General features: G+C 41.5%; 1 long non-coding RNA gene across 1 annotated transcript; it reads left to right on the plus strand.

The window, feature by feature from the left end:
- The first annotated feature begins 1,842 nt into the window (after positions 1 to 1,842).
- On the plus strand, positions 1,843 to 7,251 carry LOC117509846. Its single transcript, XR_004560561.1, has 3 exons — positions 1,843 to 1,971; positions 6,935 to 6,938; positions 7,140 to 7,251. It is a non-coding gene; the product is annotated as an uncharacterized LOC117509846 (long non-coding RNA).
- Positions 7,252 to 15,617: the final 8,366 nt, after the last annotated feature.

A 15,617-nucleotide genomic window follows, 5' to 3' on the forward strand; every position in this document is an offset into this window, starting at 1 on the left:
TTCCTAGTTTCAATAACAAGGCCTTCTCACAGAGCATTTGGGCTTGAGGGCATTGTTCAGTGTCTAGTCATTGTGGTCACAAGCCAACCACTCCAACCTCCGGCCACCGCCTCCACAAGTAAATAAATGGTAAATGGACTGCATTTATATAGCGCTTTTCGATCAGCATCAGATGCTCAAAGCGCTTTACACATCAAATGCCTCACATTCACCCTGATGTCAGGCTGCTGCCATGCAAGGCACCCACTACACACCGGGAGCAAATAGGGGATTAAGGACCTTGCCTAAGGGCCCTTAGTGATTTTCCTGTCAGCCTGGGATTTGAACGGAGGATCCTCTGGTCTGAAGCCCAATGCTTAACAACTCGACCACCACCTCTCCTATGTATTAATGGTAGTTTTAGATGATGCCCTACATCAGGGATGCCAAAGTTCAGTCCTGGAGATCTATCTTCCTGACAGTCTAAGTTGTCTCCCTGTTCCAACACACCTGAATCCAATGAAAGACTCGTTAGCAGGCTTTTAATAAGCCTTTCATTGGATTCAGGTGTGTTGGAAGAGGGAGACAACTAAGAGTGTCAGGAAGGTAGATCTCGAGGACCAAACTTGGGCACCCCTGCCTTACATTTTTCATATCCATCAGTGTGACAGTAGCAGCTGATTTGCAATTCATAATTTCTGGCGTTGTGCTATAGGCTGACAAGATGGCCGCCCTAACAATTTGTCTCATGAGTATGAGAGTTTTCCACCACTGATGGTGTGTCTATAGGCAATATGGCAAATGCCACAATGTGATTTCTTGAGAAAACAATCCTAACCACTATACAGCTAGCTTTTGTTGATATTGTGTACAGTGCCTTCCAGAAAGTATTATTCCATAATGGATACTTTTTCCCTTCAAATTCTACACACAGTACTCCACAATGAAAATGAGAATTTTCTTTTTTTCCTAATTTATTAAAAAAAATGTACATAAATATTCACAGCTTTTGCCATGAAGATAAAAATTGAGGTCAGTTGCATCCGGTTTCCACTGATCATCCTTGAGATGTTTCTACATCTTAATTGGAGTCCACCTGGGGTAAATTCAGTTGACTCAGCATGATTTGGAAAGACACACACCTGTCTACACATGAGGTCCCACAGTCAACAGTTCATGCCAGATCACAAACCAAGCATGAAGTCAAAGGAATTGTCTGAAGACATCTGATACAGGATTCTCTCAAGGCACAAATCTGGGGAAGGGTGCAGGAACATTTCTGCTGCTTCGAAGGTTCCAATGAGCACAGTGGCCTCCATCATCTGTAAATGGAAGACGTTCTGATCCACCGGGACTCTTCCTAGAGCTGGCCACTCGTCTAAACTGAGCGATTGAGGGAGGAGGGTCTTAGTCAGGGAGGTGACCAAGAACCCGATGGTCACTCTGCCAGAGCTCCAGCATTCCTCTGTGGAGAGAGGAGAACCTTCCAGAAGGACAACCATCTCTGCAGCAATCCACCAATCAGGACTGTATGGTAGAGTGGCCAGACGGAAGCCAGTCCTTAGTAAAAGGCACATAGCAGCCCACCTGGAGTTTGCCAAAAGGCACCTGAAGGACTCTCAGACCATGAGAAACAAAATTCTCTGGTCTCATGAGACATAGATTGAACTCTTTGATGTGAATGCCAGGCATCATGTTTGGAGGAAATTATAGGCATCATCCCTTCAGTGAAGCATGGTGGTGGCAGCATCATGCTGTGGGGATGTTTTTCAGCACCAGGGAAGATGAATACAGCAATGTACAGAGACATCGTGGATGAAAACCTGCTCCAGAATGCTCTTGACCTCAAACTGGGGTGACGTTTCATCTTTCAGCAAGATAATGACCCTAAGCACACAGCCAAGATATCAAAAGAGTGGCTTCAGGACAACTCTGTGAAAGTCCTTGAGTGGCCCAGCCAGAGCCCAGACTTGAATGTGATTAAACATCTCTGTAGCTCTCTGAACATGGCTGTGCACCGACGCACCCCATCCAAGCTGATGGAGCTTGAAAGGTGCTGCAAACTGCTGCCAAAGGTGCATCAACAAAGTGTTAAGCAATGGGTGTGAATACGTATGTACACATGATTTCATAGCTTTTTGTTTTTAATAAATTTGCAAAAATGTCATAATTTTTTTCACGTTGCCATTATGGGGTGCTGTGAGTAGAATTTTGAGGAGAAATAAATTGATTTACTCCATTTTGGAATAAGGCTGCAACACAACAAAATGTGGAAAAAGTATAGCATTGTGAATACTTTCCAGATGCACTGTAACCTCTTTCCCTTTTCTTCTTGCACCATGTAAAAAAAAAACAAAAAAACAAATCTTATCAGTCATTTCCTTAATGAGATGCAGCCTTTTCCCCTCCTCTTTTTTGAGATGCACACTGACATTTTCAGCGACATTCTAAAATGCAAATCACTAAACGGTTGGGATCTCATTTCCCACACTGAAAGCCAGAGGTCAGAGGGAAAACATAATTTTGGCTGTCATCATCACGATGGGGTTAGCTCACCATTTAATCAAGCCACCAGCTACATCAACTTAACGCAATTTTAAAAGTTTCAAATCAATACAAATGTTTTTGTTTTTCTTTGTTAACACATGAAACAAAATATACCCTCCGGTGTACTTTTGTGTAATCCACCTTTTGCCATCTTTATGACAATGTGGTGATGAACTTTTATAAAGTCTGATTGCAGTCCAAACCGTTGGCATCAATCACGATTCAACATTTTCTCATATATTCACAGCAGACACTCCATTTGGAACAGTTAATCTTGTTGAAGGGTCTTTCAATAGAATTTGATTTAATTCTTGTGCAAAGCCAGTCACAGGTAGTAATAAAAGTATAAGAAATACTTTTTAGTTGGAAAGCACAACATAAATCAGTGTGCTGATATTATCAGGTGATTCAAACTATTTGTTGATGAATTAACCATGCCTCTGTTGAAATGATAAAAGATTATACTAAATAATTGCTTTCTCTAACTTTGTAATTAGCTGCAGTGCATCACTGGCTTGCCTTGACTAAATTGGTCGCAGTGCCCATGAGGAAGGATTATACAAATCTCCTCATGTGGTAGATCTTAAATAGAAAATAAATTGATGGTAAAATGGTAATGGCTTCACACTTCAACACTTTGGGGAAGTGGTGGCCTACACATCAGCAGAGCTGATTTGTGACCATACGGTCAGATTCAATTCCTCCAAGACAGGGCAATCACTAAATTGGCATGGAACAAGTCCCCTAATCCCTAAATTGTTTGCCATACACACCATGGGCAGGACGTTGGGGCTCCTGCTAGGCTACAAGATGACTTTACACATTTAATGGCATCAAGGCACTGTCCTAACTTTATGTTCTGCAATCCCAAATCAGAAAATGCAACAGTGTGGACAATGCAACAACAAAACATTACATTTACTTTGACTTCTATTTCAAGGCAGACTGTATAAACCCAAGATATTTCACATTTTTTGGCAATTTCCTGTACCCCAATTTTTGTCACTAGTGCAGTGCCCGTATACCACATAATAATGCAAAATACCACCACTAGGCCAACTGAATTCTAAATAGTGTTGTGAAATGTCATCACCAGAATGCAGCACTTTCAAATGCAACCAGTTGTAATATAAATAATAAAAATCATAACCAGTGAATATACCCATACAGTATTTAGCACAGTGCTTTAATTTTCCCTCAAAATGTTTTATTTTACAAACTATATCTCATCATTTTTAAATGATTTACAATTAAGGAGTAAAAACTGAAGGAAATCAATTCTAAGGCCAGAAAGACTTTTCTGTAGGAAGTATTTTAGCCGTAAAGGTGAAGTGTTGGCTTTTTAAATATTTGAAAGACATGAGACTAATCAAGACAGGATTTAGTACTGCTATAATGGACTGATACAGAAGGTGGCAGCAATGCAGCAATAAGGATGCCAGCTGCCGATAAATGTCATAGAAAAAGAAAAGGGTGTGTTTGTTTTTGACTACAGGGTCACCTTTTGTGCATTTCATGTAAAAATAAAGCAATAAAATATATATTTATGCATATTTTTTAAGTTAGTTGTTTTATATGACAAAATAAACGTAACATGGAAACAAATTTTATACAAATGGATGTTTTGCAGGATAGAGATGCCACAGAGGGTGCCATCTTGGAAGTACTAATGTTACAATGTCAAAATAAAGGTTTTAAAAATTATTCCCAAAAAAATGTACATAATAAAGGATGCGCATCATTGTGCCATGCACAAGCCATATCCGAAAGCTGAGGTTAATCTGACAAACACTCAGAGAGATATGAGCTACATACCCGCACACAGACGTTTCTTGCTTTATAGATAGATGGTCTGCAACACATTCCAAAAGAAGTTGGTATGAGGGCAATTTATTCTAAATATAAGGATTAAGTCATCACTTTTACAGCCAGTTTTCTTGAGAAAAGTTGGGACGATACATGAAAAATTTCCAAGTCACTGAGTACATCTTGGACTTCATTGATGAGGGAAGTCACCAAAACACCCATGACGCAGGGACATCTGCATTTTCTGGACACAAAGTCTTCAGTGAGTCATTGTATGACAGCTGCTGTACCAGTCCTGGATAACAGCCCATACATCAACAGCTGTTAAAAAATATTAGTATATTAGCAGGATTTATCAATCTGTTGCCACAACACCTTCTGAACACCATCAACAGCAACCAGAGGAGCCTCTTCAGCCACAGATTGCTCTTTCCCAAGTGCAGGGCCAACAGACTGAGAAACTCCTTTGTCCCTCCTGCCATCAGACTATACAACTCCTCACTCAGGGGGATGAGGAGTAACAGGAAGACAGAGGACGGGAATGAGAGGAACAGTAGTAGCCAGTAAACCGTTATTGATCAGTATGTCTGGTATTTATATTGTGTATTTCTATTTATATTTGCAAGCTTTTTTTTTTACTTTCACTTTTGATACTCTGTGTGCTTCTTACCGTGTGTGCTGCTATATAATGCTGCTGGAACCTCAGTTTCCCTGAGGGAGTCTTCCCAAGGGATCAGTAAAGTTCTACAGTACATTTCTTGCAATACAGTTCTTGTGAGAGCCTTACAACAATGACAGTTATCCCAAGACAGCTAAAACCCAGTACGATCATTAGATCCGTCAGGTGAGGGCATCACGAGTGATGGTTTGGGAGCCTCACCAGTGACACTATGGCGTGCATAATTGTGCTGCAGAAATGCATAAAATGAGACTCTAATGTATCATGAAGTCACCAATTCACCTACCGTGACCTGCATGTCTTTTTGAAGCGTAAGGAAGCTGGAGGACCTGGAGGGAACCCACACATCCAGAGTAAAACCTGCACAAAATCAGCATATGGATCCACGCAGGAGCTGCTGTGGTGACTCAGAGAAAAAACTTGCAGCAACTAAAAGGTCTCAGTCACCAGTTCTTGTCTTTTTTCTGAAATTGTTATTAAAACTGAAACTTTAAATTGCTTCCACTTCAGAAACCGGTAACTCCTGCGTTGGTCAATAAAAATGAAATGTCAACTCTCCATCCCTGCCATTGTAATAGCTCTCTCGGGAGATGGAAGGGTTAATTTGGAATGCATCAATGCCACATGCAGAAGTTCTTTTCCTCAGCTGGAAAACAAACTTGTGCATCTCATGCAGGTTGCTAGAATATTCCTGTTCTCACTTTACAAAAAAAGTTTTCCCTGCTGTGAAAAGATGGGCGGTAACAGGTGTTAAAAAGAAATATGATTTTTATATTCTGCATATTGACAGTGCTACTGTCACATACACGAGAATATCCTTTTTTTTTCTTCAGTCACACGTTCCAGAAAGAAATTTACATATCAAGTTAGGCAAGGCATGAGCAGAATGTTTAAATGAGTGTATTCTGGGAACACGGTATGCATGTGGTATTTTGCTGCACTGGGCGCTACTAAGAAAGCTACTCAGCATCTACTGCTGGCTGCACACTGTATACCTTTTCTGCTGCTCTATGCAGCATCTTATACCACTTCCTCAACATAAGAGCCATTCTCTTAACCAGAGTACACATGAAGAAAAAAAAAAAATATCCACCGACACAGGCGTCACTCAGCGGTGCATAAGGAACAGTTGCATTTATATTTGACTACAAAAACCAGAACGTTGACACCATAGTGGGAACATTCTCCTCAAATCTCTTTCTTCCACACTCCAAATGTCACAGTCACACTGCATTTTCAGACCTGTTTTTGCACAGAGCCTTGTTACTGTCTTCATTCTGCAACAAGTATTCATTAATGATCTTTTCTTGTTTTGCTTTCTTGCCACAGCATGGCATCACTTTTCTTCTCATATGTCAAACACAAATGTTTATTGTCAAACCTGTGATGAAGATAATTCTTGCCAGTTCTTCTCACTGAGATGATGGATGCTGAAAGGGGTTAGAGGACTCTGATTTTTGTGCTACTGTGCATCCACAAAGTATTCACAGCACTACACTTTTTCCACGATTTTATGTTACAGCCTTATTCCAAAATTTACTTTTTTCCTCAAAATTCTTCACACAATACCCCATAATTTTTGCTAATTTATTAAAAAAAAAAAAAAAAGAAATCACATACAGATAAGCATTCACAGCCTTTGCCATGAAGCTCAAAATTCAGTTCAGGTACATCCTGTTTCCACGGATCATCCTTTAGATGCTTCTACAGCTTAGTTGGAGTCCACCTGGGGTAGACCTCTGAGACAGGATTGTCTCAATGCACAAATCTGGGGAAGGGTACAGAAATATTTCTGGTGCTTTAAAGGTCCCAATGAGCACAGTGGCCTCCATCATCCTTAAATGGAAGAGGTTCGGATCCACCAGGACTCTTCCTTGAGCTGCTGTCTAAACTGAGCATTAAGAGGAGAAGGGTCTTAGTCAGGGAGGTGACTAAGAACCCAATGGTGACTCTGTCAGAGCTCCAGCATGCATCTATGGAGAGAGGAGAACTGGTTTATCTTTCAGCAGGGCAGTGACCCTAAGGACATAGCCAAGATATCAAAGGAGTGGCTTCAGGATAAATCTGTGAATGTCCTTGAGTGGTCCAGCCAGAGTCCAGACCTGAATCCGACTGAACATCTCTGCAGAGATCTGAAAATGACTGTGCACCGACGCTCCCCATCCAACCTGATGGAGCTTGCGAGGTGCTGCAAAGAGGAATGGACAAATGGACCTCCCAAAGATAGGTGCACCAAGCTTATGGCATCATATTCAAGAAGGCTTGAGGCTGTAATTGCTGCCAAAGGGGGATCAACAAAGTATTGAGCAGAGGGTGTGAATACTTATGCATGTGTGATTCCTTAGATTTTTCTTTTTAGAAAATTTGAAAAAAAAAAAATCATATTGTCATTATGGGGTATGGGGTGAGTAGAATTGAGGGGGAAAAATGAATTTAGTCCATTTTGGAATAAGGCTGTATCATTACAAAATGGGGAAAAAGTGAAGTGCTGTGAAGACTTGCTACACATGCACTGTAAAATAATGTGAGAAGCATAAGTAATGATGTGTTAAACTATAGCATAACAAATGCTTCCCAATTTTGCTGATTTCTGTAGATGTGTGAGTGTATGTGTGGAGCTGTTTGTATGCTGAGTGGTACTAAAATGGTCCACTGCAGTTTCCAACTATCAGTGCTTGCTATGGTGTGCACCTCTGCCAAGGGCAATCAATCCACCAGATCACCATATCTGTCCAAATCCAGGCCAATGTTCATTTGTGGACAATCAGAAGTGTGACACACAAATCCTTCAGCTGTCATACTGAAAATAGATGGTCCGTCTGTCCTTCTAGTATATGTAATGCTGAGGGTTGCACCTTTCCCATCTTCTCTTTGGTTGGTGGATCCCAGTCTTTTTCTACAGGGCCTCCCTTTGTAGATAAGAACATTTTTGAGTAGTTTTGTCTTGTTTCTTCCTGTTTGTTTGCTTTAAAAACATTTTCTGATTTTGGTCTCCAAATGTGCATTAAGCCGTTCCTTTGATGTGTTGAAAAAACTTTTTTTGACTGATCAATCAGTCACCAGTCTGCTCCTCTCTGTGCTTCTCACACTCACTGAAGCTTCAATCCCCGACTCTCACACATGGACACGCATGCCATGTTTGAGGTTGTTTTGATCACTGCTTCTTCGCTTCGATTCTCCGCATGGAATGAAACTCGCTCTTGCTGTGCCTCCATGAGTAGAATGCAGTGCAAATATTCGCCAATGTGCACCTGCATATCACCGTTGGACAGATTTGTTGTGATCGCATTCAGCTGCATACATGTAATCTAAGCACACACCCAACAAAGTGCAACAAGGTGGTGCATGTGGAGAAATGGCATGCTTTCAGTGCACAGATGTCTGCTTTTCAAACAATGAAGAAACTCATTAATCTGGAATCCACTGGTGCTTTGCATTTCATTTTGTTGATCACAAGACAGTTTGAAGATTTTTTTTTTCTGCCCCCACCCAGAAAGAACCATGATTGCACACAGAGCCCTTTAAAGACAGTCCCTCCACACAGTGGCATATAAAATGACTTAACGCACAGGATGCACCAAATGCCCATCTACAGATTCTTTTGGTGAACTACTTGTATGAGAACATTTGATGTTCATGGTTAGTTGTTGAGAGATTCGTAGCTGATCAAAAGCCATATGCATAAGCTGGAGGAACTTTATTCCAAACCTTTAGATTAGCAAAAACCTTTTTGGTTGATTATTGGAAGAAACCTCAATCAGAGCAGACTGTGTGGGGTGACCATCTGCTTTAGCCATTCCAGCTAAAAACAACAACAAAAAGTACATCATCAAGGAATTGTCAGATATGCAATGACAGAAATGTCGCAGCTCAGCAACCATATATATACAGAGTCCAGTTGAGGGACTGCATCCTTTTAAGGCAGTATACTGTGTACACCTGGCTTTTAGAGGGAGATAAATCTGGAACAAACCCTTCTGAAATGAGACTATCGAGCCGACAGAGCATTCTGTGATTGGGTCATTAGCTTTTCTCACATGAGATTTTAAACACAGATACAGATGCTGGCTGATGTTAAATGTATTCCTGGGGCCAGAGCTCCCGACATTGCATCCCATCTTAGGGTACTGACGCTGCAGAAGGGAAGACAGACTAAGGAACATGACATGAGATATAGTCACATAGTTATTTACATTGGCACCAATGATGTCAGGATGAAGCACTCAGAGGTCACAAAAATGGACATAGAGAGGACTTGTGACCTTGCCAGAAAGATGTGTCAGCATTGATTAATAGTCTCTGGTCCCCTCCCATCCCTGGGTACTGATGAGGCATTTAGCAGGCTGACATTGTTAAATAGGTGGTTGGCACAATTTTGTAGACAGCAAGGCTTTAGCTTTATTGATAAATGGCCTTCATTCTCGGGCCGCTGTGGCTTGCTGATGCCGGACGGCCTCCACCCTACTGGGGATCGCACCGCCATCCAAAGGCGTAATTCAGAACTAGAAATTGGGGGGAACAAAGTGCGAGGCCGACAGGGCCGAAGCCCGTAGGCCAGGGGTCTGGGGGCCGCTTTAGGCCCCCAGAAGCCAACGGTTTCTAGATAAGCTCAGATGCATTCTGAGCATCCAGAAGAGTAATTTTAATGTTTTGAGAAGACCATAAATTGGACACCATTTGACTTATACAATTTGAAACTGTGGATATAAGTACTTTATTCTGAGAATAGCCAGCATTGATTTTATTAACATCCTGGTGTAAATAAGGTATCACCACATGTATAGAACTCAAAAAGAATGATAGGTTGAGTTCTCATTAAAAAAACAACTGCAATGTGGTAAAATGTATTCATAAATATGAAAGAACAGGCTCTTAATAATTATTAACTATCACATACTGTATTTTTTTCTCAAGATTTGCTTTTGCATAAGTTTGAAAAACAACAGATCATGTTTAGGATAAATTACTTATCATGAATTTAATTTTCGAAGTGGCACTAATGACAAGACTCATACTGAACAGTGTTGTATAAAGTACCAGAAAATCACACTTAAGTAAAAGTACAGATACCCATTAAAAAAAATCACTTTGGTAGAAGTCCAGGTCACTGATTGAAATGCTACTCAAGTAAAAGTCTTAAAGTATCTAGTATTTATTGTACTTAAGTATGACAAGTAATGTACAACTAAATGTACTCAAGTACTGAAAGTAAAAGTACAAATAAATGTTAATAATCAAAAACGGACTGATTTTTTTTATATTACAAAGTTTATCTAGGTTTGTAAATGACTGGTAGTATTAGTCAAAATACTGAAAATTGTGCACATCACACAAAAACACTTTAGACTGTAGGCTACTCACTCGGTGTTCACAGAAAACAGTTATTTATTTCTATATGTCTTTATTTATTTTCATTGTTACGTGGTTTTATCTTTTCTGTTGTGTTTTGTTTCATTAGGTTCTTTTTGTCTCTTTAACTCAGCCACATGGGGTGTGCAGCCAGTACATTCTGAGTGCCGGTCCCAAGCCCTATAAATGAGGAGGGTTGTGTCAGGAAGGGCATCCGGCGTAAAACAAGCCAACCGAACTATGCAGACTCAGAATCGAATTCCCATACCGGATCGGTCGCGGCCCGGGTTAACAACGTCCGCCACCGGTGCTATTGCCCAACAGGGTGCCGGTGGAAATTGGGCTACTGCTGGGCGAAGATGACGAAGAAGAGGAGGAAAACGTTGCCACAAACAGCGGAAGAAGAAGAAAACTAGAAGGGTGGAAATGAGAGTGGGGACTTTGAATGTTGGTAGTATGACTGGTAAAGGGAGAGAGCTGGCTGATATGATGGAGAGGAGAAAGGTAGACATATTGTGTGTGCAAGAGACCAAGTGGAAGGGAAGTAAGAGCAGGAGCATCGGTGGTGGGTACAAGTTGTTGTACCATGGTGAGGACAGGAAGAGAAATGGTGTTGGGGTCATTTTAAAGGAAGAGTATGTTAAAAGTGTGTTGGAGGTTAAGCGAGTGTCTGACAGGGTGATGAGTGTGAAGTTGGAAATTGAAGGGGTGATGATGAATATCATCAGTGCATATGCCCCATAGGTTGGTTGTGAGATGAAGGAGAAAGAAGATTTCTGGAGTGTGTTAGATGAGGTGATGGAGAGTGTGCCCAAGCATGAAAGAGTGGTGATAGGAGCAGACTTCAATGGGCATGTTGGTGAAGGGAACAGAGGTGATGAGGAAGTAATGGGTAGATATGGTATCAAGGATAGGAATGGGGAAGGACAGATGGTAGTTGATTTTGCAAAAAGGATGGAAATGGCTGTGGTGAATACCTACTTTAACAAAAGGGAGGAGCACAGGGTAACATATAAGAGTGGAGGAAGGTGCACACAGGTGGACTACATTCTTTATAGGAGATGCAAGCTAAAAGAAATCACAGACTGTAAGGTGGTAGCAGGAGAGAGTGTCACTAGACAGCACAGGATGGTTGTTTGTAGGATGACTTTAGAGGTAAAGAAGAAGACGAGAGTGAGAGCTCAACAAAGGATCAGATGGTGGAAGCTGAAGGAGGAAGACTGTTGTGTGAAATTTAGCGAGCAGGTGAGAGAAGCACTGGTTGGAGGGGAAGCAATTTTTGACAACTGGAAAAGTACAGCAGATGTGGTGAGGGAGACAGCTAGGACAGTACTGGGTATGACATCTGGACAGTGGAAGGAAGACAAGGAGACTTGGTGGTGGAATGAAGAGGTCCAGGAAAGCATAAGGAGAAAGAGGTTGGCGAAAAAATTTGGGGATAGTCGGAGAGATGAAGAAAGTAGACAGGAGTACAAGGAGATGCGGCGTAAGGCGAAAAAAGAAGTTGCAAAAGCATAGGAAAAGGCATATTGAGAGCTGTACAAGACGTTGAATAGCAAGGAAGGAGAAAAGGACTTGTACCGATTGGCCAGACAAAGGGACAGAGCTGGAAATGATGTGCAGCAGGTTAAGGTGGTAAAAGATGCACATGGTAATGTGGTGACAAGTGAGGAGTGTGTGCTGAGACGGTGGAGGGAATATTTTGAAGAGTTGATGAATAAAGAAAATGAGTGAGAGAAAAGGCTGGATGATGTGGTGAGAGTAAATCAGGAAGTACAAGAGATTAGCAAGGAAGAAGTGAGGGCTGCTATGAAGAGGATGAAGAGTGGAAAGGCAGTTGGTCCAGATGACATTCCAGTGGAGGCATGGAAATGTCTAGGAGAGATGGCAGTAGAGTTTCTAACCAGATTGTTTAATAAAATCTTGGAAAGTGAGAGGAAGCCTGAGGAATGGAGACGAAGAGTGCTGGTTCCTATTTTCAAGAACAAGGGTGATGTGCAGAGCAGCAGTAACTACAGAGGCATAAAGTTGATCAGCCACAGCATGAAGTTATGGGAAAGAGTAGTAGAAGCTAGGCTTAGAAAACAAATGAAGATCTGTGAGCAGCAATATGGTTTCACACCAAGAAAGAGCACTACAGATGCAATGTTTGTTCTGAGAATACTGTTGGAGAAATACAGAGAAAGCCAGAAAGAGTTACATTGTGTGTTTGTGGACTTAGAAAAAGCTTATGATAGGGTGCCAAGAGAAGAGTTGTGGTATTGTATGAGGAAGTCTGGAGTGGCAGAGAAGTATGTTAGGGTAGTGCAGGACGTGTACAAGAATAGTGTGACAGCGGTGAGATGCGCAGTCGGAATGACAGACTCATTCAAGGTGGAGGTGGGAATACACCAAGGATCAGCTCTGAGTCCTTTCTTGTTTGCAGTGGTGATGGACAGGTTGACGGATGAGATCAGACAGGAGTCCCCATGGACTATGATGTTTGCAGATGACATTGTGATCTGTAGTGAGAGTAGAGAGCAAGTTGAGTCTACTCTGGAAAAGTGGAGATATGCTTTGGAGAGAAGGGGAATGAAAGTCAGTAGAAGCAAGACTGAGTACATGTGTGTGAATGAGAGGGAGCCCAGTGGAATAGTGCAGTTACAAGGAGTAGAAGTGGTGAAAGTAGATGAGTTTAAATATTTGGGGTCAACTGTTCAAAGTAATGGAGAGTGTGGTAGAGAGGTGAAGAAGAGAGTGCAGGCAGGGTGGAGTGGGTGGAGAAAGGTGGCAGGAGTGATTTGTGACCGAAGAATATCAGCAACGGTGAAGGGGAAAGTTTACAAAACAGTAGTGAGACCAGCTATGTTGTATGGTTTAGAGACAGTGGCACTAACAAAAAGACAGGAGGCAGAGCTGGAGGTGGCAGAGCTGAAGATGTTGAGATTCTCTTTGGGAGTGACAAGAATGGACAAGATTAGGAATGAACATATCAGAGGGACAGCTCAGGTGGGACGGTTTGGAGACAAAGTCAGAGAGGCGAGATTGAGATGGTTTGGACATGTGCAGAGGAGGGACCCAGGGTATATAGTGTCAGGAAAGATGACTTTAAGCTTGCTTTCAGCTTGTTTTCATCTTGGAATATAATACATGCCATGGGATTAATATACATGCTGTTGGATTAAACTGCACAGTGTTTGGTACCTTCCCGGAGTAAGTGAGGTCATACCGGACTTTTCCATTACAAATGGGGAGGCCCACGGAATGAACTCAGTGGTGAAGACGATGGAATATGTCTAAAAATGATTCTAACATGACAAGTATGATTAAATGAAGTATTAATGTGTTAAAATTAAGAGTTGATTAGAAAAAGTATTAGAAAAAGTATGTTACAAATAAGTGAAATGAATGATTATATGAGTTGTTTTTCATAAAGAGTGCAGAGTCAGAGGAAAAAAGGAAGTGAAGAAGATGTTGCAAGCAGGGCAAGAAAAGCTGATGATAAACAACTGATCAAATGATTAAGATGTTAGTAAAATATGAAATGAATAATAAGGAATGAAAATGTTTGTATATGATCATATGAATTGTTTTTATGTAAAAGAGAGTTGTAATGAAATGATTGAATATGATTGATGTGATTCTAAAGAAACGATTTAGAAGAATGAATTCTCAGAAAAGCTGAAGTGTTAACAGAAAAGAGGAACTTGAGCAATAAGTTACTGGTAAGGAGCTGCAGAAGATTTCCAGTAAGGGTAGGAGAAGGGAGGAGGTTTTGAGTCACCAGCGTCCCCATGGTAACCAAGATCATCTGAAGACAACAAGAGTCCAGCACATATATAAACTGTGAAACACCAGGAAACAGGGTTATTCTTCCAGGGAGAGGTGCTGTTGCCACTTCTCCCCTGCTACGAGGAGATCACAAGACTTGACCATCTTGTGAGCAGCAATTGGAATCGTGGAGTGAGAGGATTGGAGCCATAAGAGATCATTTGAGAGAGTTTTCAACTCCCACTCAGGCCGTCCAGTCACGGAGTAGCAGAGCATTGGAGAATAATCACTGGCCTTAAGTCTGAGTGGGGAATGTTCAACGTTTTCTCTCTCAAGGAACATCACAGCATACCAGAATGGATTAGATCAACTTTTGGTTGATTGAAGAAGGAATAAACTCTTATGTGGATTAACTTCCTGAAGGATTACAACATCACACAAGGATCGTGGTCAGCTAACGATTAACAGCCGATGAAGAGGAAATTAAGTTCATCGAGCTGGGCACCCTAACCTCAAAAACCTCCTTCCCTCACTCCTAGAAAAATTGTTAAGAAGTCAATCCAGTCCCAGTCAAAGTAAGATCAGACAGTATTATTGAATCAAAAACAAAAATCTCTGCCAATCATTATTCTAATTATACTTGAATTATTGTTGTGAAATTATCATCATATAACCTATTTTGATTATGTTGTCGGCACTTGCAAAACCTGCAATAAATTTCCAAGCATGCAGTTAAAGTGTTAAGGCTCGGACATTGGATTATTGATGCTTCTTAAGGTGTAAAAGTTAAAGTTTATTGGGTGTACAACATCAAAAAGGCTCTAAAAGGTTAGTCTGGTTTTTTAATGAAAATAACACATCCTGGGGACTCGCTGTACGAGTCACTAAATTCAAAATCTAGCAACATTCCAAGAGCCCTGATCCATAAGAGGAGAGCTGCCGTTAACGGGCATGGCCGGTTCGTATCCTGGTTCCAGAGAAGGCTATTCGACCGGGGTGCAAGATCAGCTTCAGCGGGGTGGATGTCCGGATGGAGGCAGTGAGCAGCTAGATGAATCTCCTCGCCACCAGCTTGAACAGCCTTTGTGCAGCCCTGCCGGGTAATACCCGTGGAGACACGAAGGTCGGACCCCAGAGACGGAGAGCTGGTTTTGTACACAAACACACTCATCAGAGGGTGAGCGTGTGCCGTGTATCTAAAAAAAAAAAAAAAGCGGGATCTGACAATAGGGAGAAGGATGCTGAGGATAGAGCCACCAGGCAGGAGGAGAAGAGGGAGACCAAAGAGGAGGTTCATGGATGTGCTGAGAGAGGACATGCAGGTGGTTGGTGTGACAGAGGAAGATACAGAGGACAGGGTGAGATGGAAACGATTGATCTGCTGTGGCGACCCCTAACGGGAACAGCCGAAAGACAAAGAAGAAGAAGGTTCTTTTTGTCTCTTTCTCTAAAATTGTACAGTAACATTATTAGTCTATTATTATTGACTATCATTGTTTTTGCTATT

This window comes from Thalassophryne amazonica, chromosome 5, assembly GCF_902500255.1.
Source record: "Thalassophryne amazonica chromosome 5, fThaAma1.1, whole genome shotgun sequence".
Classification (NCBI taxonomy): Eukaryota; Metazoa; Chordata; class Actinopteri; order Batrachoidiformes; family Batrachoididae; genus Thalassophryne; species Thalassophryne amazonica.